This window comes from Crocuta crocuta, unplaced genomic scaffold (assembly GCF_008692635.1).
Source record: "Crocuta crocuta isolate KB4526 unplaced genomic scaffold, BGI_CrCroc_1.0 scaffold1557, whole genome shotgun sequence".
Classification (NCBI taxonomy): Eukaryota; Metazoa; Chordata; class Mammalia; order Carnivora; family Hyaenidae; genus Crocuta; species Crocuta crocuta.
In genome coordinates, this window is record NW_027530692.1 from 167885 (window position 1) to 172548 (window position 4664).

A 4664-nucleotide genomic window follows, 5' to 3' on the forward strand; every position below is an offset into this window, starting at 1 on the left:
GACACAGATGAGCAGATAAAGAAGTCAATTCAAAAAGAGATTGTAGTAATTTTATATACCTAATGTACCCAATATAGGAGCACCTAAATATATAAGGCAAGTATTAACAGACATAAAAGGAGAAATAGACAGTAATACAATAATAGTAGAGGATGTTAACCCCACTTATATTAATAGTTACATTTTCCAAATAGAAAACCATTAAAGAAACAATGACTTTGAATGACACATGGCTAGATGGATCTAAGAGATAAATTCAGACCATTCCATCCGAAATTAGTAGTCTGCACATTATTTTCTAGGGCACATGGAATTTCTCCAGGATAGATCATAGGTTAAGATATAAAATAAATCTCAAAAAGTTTAAGAATGTTAATGTCATATCAAGCACCTTTACCAACCATAGTGATATGAAACTAGAAATCAATACACAAATACACAAAGACCTGGAGACTAAACAACATAGTACTAAACACCAGTGGGCCAATGAAATCAAAGAGAAATTTAAAAATACCTTGAGAAAAATGAAAACAGAAGCACTCGGATTTGAAATCTTTAGAATACAACAAAAGCAGTTGTAAGAGAGAGGTTCATAGTGATATATACCTACCTTGAGAAACAAGAAGAATCTCAAATAAACAACCTACTTTGAGAAACTAGGAAAAGAAGAACAAACAAAACAAGTAGAAGGAAATAATAAAGATTAGAGATGAGAAAGAGAATTATTAAAAAAAAATAAAAACTAAGATCTGATTCTTTGAAAAGATAAACAATATTGATAAGTCTTCAGCTATAGTCATCAAGAAAAAAATGAGAGGGCTTAAAAAATAATATCAGAAATGATGAAGTAACACCTGACACTACAGAAATAGAATGATTATAAAAGACTACCAAGCAAAATTATAAGCCAACAAATTAGACAGCCTAAACTGAATCAGGAGGAAATAGAAAATTTGAAAATACTGATTGCTAGTAACAAAGTTGAATCAGTAACCAATAAATAAAATTCAAGGCCAGATGGTTTCACAGGTGATTCTACTGAATATTTAAAGAAGAGTTAATACCTATTGTTATAAAACTATTGAAAAACAGAAGAGAAATGAATTGTTGCAAATTCATTATACAAGGCTAGCCTTAGTTGATATCAAAACTGGACAAACTACAAGTAAAGAAAATTATAAACCAGTATCTCTGATGAATATACATATGAAAATTCTCAACAAAATATTATCAATCTGAACTCAACAATAACATTAAAAGAATCATTTACCATGATTAAGTACAATTTATTTCATATATGTGAGTATGGTCAATTGAAATCAATCAACATGATATAGCACATTAACAAATAAAGAAAAAAATTTATATGATCATCTCAATAGATGTACAAGAATTATTTGGCATAATTCAACAAACATTTATGATAAAATCTCCCAACAAACTGGGAGTTTAATGGGAGCATCTCTCTACATAATAAAATCCTCTATGAGAAGTCCGAGCTACCAGAATATTCAACAGTGAAAAACTGAACCATTTTCCTCTAAGATAAATGTCAAGACAAGGATATCCACTCTAACCTAATTATTCAACATAGCAGTGGAAATCAAAGCCACATCAATAGAAAAGAAAAGAGATATGAAAAACATTTAAATTGGTAAGAAAAAAGTAAAGCTTTTACTATTTGCAGATGACATGATACTATATGCAAAAACTTAGTCTAAATGACTTTACCAAAAACTATTAGAACTAATAAATGAAATCAGTAAATTTCACAATACAAAATTAATAGACATAAATGTTGTGTTTCTATGCACTAAACAAAGTACCAGAAAAAGAAAATAAGAAAACAATCTCATTGACAATTGCACCAAAAAGAATAAAATACCTAGGAATAAGTTTAACTAAGGAGGTAAAGGACCTGTACTTTGAAGATAGTAACATGTTGATTAAAAAATCAAAGATGACACAAATAAATGGAAGGATATACCATACCCATGGGTTAAAAGAATTAATATTGTTAAAATGTCCATGCTACCAAAAGCAATCTCCAGATTCAGTGGATTCCTAATAAAATATTAACAGTGTTTTGCACAGAATCAGAACAAATAACTTAAAAATTGGCATGGACCCACAAAATACCCCCAATACTCTTGAGAGTAAAGAACAAAGCTGCAGATATCACAGTCCTAGATTTCAAATTATGCTACAAGTCTATAGTAATCAAAACATATAGAGGGAAGAAGACAGTCTCTTCGATAAATGCTGTTAGGAAAATCAGATAGCTACATCCAAAACAATGAAATTAACCCACTTTTTAATCTAATACCCAAAAATAAAACTCACAATGGATTAGATGTAAATGTGAGACTGAAAGCCAAAACTCCCAAAGAAAACTTAGACTGTAAACTCTTGGATATTGGTCTTGGAAATATTTGTTCTGGTCTCTCTCTCTAAGCAAGGGAACCCAAAGCAAAAATAAACAATTGGGACTACATCAAACCAAAAGCGTTTGCATATCGAAGGAAACTAAAACAAAATAAAAAGGAAACCTACTAAAGGGAAGAAGATATTTCAGTTGATGTAAGTGATAACAGATTCATATCCAAAATATCTAAAATATTTATACAACTCAAAACTGGAACAAAATCCAATTAAAAAAATAGAACATCTGAATATATATTTATCCCAAAAGACACATGGATGGCCAAAAGACAGATAAAAGATGCTTAACATCACTTACCATCAGGGAAAATGAAATAAAAAAGCACAGTGAAGTTTCACTTCACACTTGTCAGAATAAAAGACTTTATCTAAACACATGAACTAAATGCTGGTGAGGTTGTGAAGAAGAATGAAATTTCATGCATTATTTATGGGAATTTAAACTGGGGGAGGCACTGTGGGAAACAATATGAGAATTCCTCCAAAATTAGATATAGATTTAATATATGATCCAGTAATCCACTTCTGAGTATGTACCTGAAGAAAATGAGAACACTACTTCAAAGACATATCTTGTATATCTTATAGCAATATCTACCATAGCCAGGATTTGGAAGTAACCTCAATGCCCTTAATTGGTAAAGGTAATGTGGAATATCTAAGTATAATGGAATATACTCAGCCATAAAAAAATGAGATCTTGCAATTTGAGACAACATGTGCAGGCCTAGAAGGTATTATACAATAATAGACATAAGTTAGAGTAAGCCAAATACCATATTACTTAACTTATATGTTAAATCAAAACACAACATAACCAAAAAATGATTGAAACAAACATAAATATAGAGAACAAACTGATGGTTGCTTGGTAGAGTAGGGCGATAGATGAAACACAGTGAAGGGGATTAAGAGGTCAGTGTCTCAGTAACAAACAGAAATCATTGGAATAAAAAGTATAACATGGGAATTATAGCCAATAATAATGTAACAACTTTGTATAGTGAAAGATTATCTACACTACCTACCGTGGTAAGCATTTCATAATATATAGAATTGTCAAAACACTATTTTGGACACTGGAAACTGATACTATACTGTGTCTCTATTAAACCATTAAAAAGAAGTAGAACAACTATGCACTTTGATTAACACTGTGTGATGTATTAAGTGCTGAATCACTATATTGTTCACCTGAAACTAATATTACACTGTATGTTAACTAACTGGAATTATAATTAAAACTTTTTTAAAAAAACTAGAACCCTGAGATAACCTTTTACACCCATTAGAATGGCTAGTATCCAAAATCCAAAATGTTGATGAGGTTGCAGAGAAACTGCGAAACTCAGGCTCTATTGGTGGGAATGAAAGATGAGATTGCTGTGAAAATCAGCATGGTCATTCCTCTAAAAATTAAAAATGAATTGTCATATGATTCATCTATTCCACTTCTGGGTATATACTCAAAAGAATTAAAATCAGGGTCTTGAAGGAATTTGTCCACACCCATGTTCAGAGCATCATTGTTCATAATAGGTAAAATGTCAAAGAAATCCAAGGGTTCATTTATGGATGAATGAATAAAAAGACTGTTGTATGTACATACAATGAGATATTATTCATTCACCTTTAATAGGAAGGAAAATATGACCATGGTAGAACGTGGACGAACTTTAAGGACCTTAAACTAGTAAAATATATCACTCATGAAATAACAAATACTGTAAGATACTACTTATATTAAGAAACAAGAGTAATCAAATTTATTGAAATGGAAAATAGAATAATGGTTGCCAGGCGGTAGAGAGAGAGGGGGAATGAGAATCACTGTTTTGATAGTACAGAGTTTCAGTTCTATAAGATGAAAAATGTTCTGAGATGGATAGTCGTGATGGATGCANTGTGACTCCCTCTCTCTCTGACCCTCCCCTGCTCACGCTGTCTCTCTCTCTCTCTCCTAGAAATTAAAAAAAAAAAAATAAAAAAAATTGTTTTAAAAAGGATGTGCCTGGGTGGTTCAGTACATTAAGCATATGACTGCCTCAGGTTATAATCTTACAGTTCATGGATTTGAGCCCCGTGTTGAACTCTGTACTGAAAACTCAAAGCCTGGAGTCTGTTTCAGATTCTGTATCTCCCTCTCTCTCTGACCTTCTCCTGCTCATGTTCTGCCTCTCTCTCTCAAAAGTAAATAAATGTTAAAAAAAAAATTTCAATGA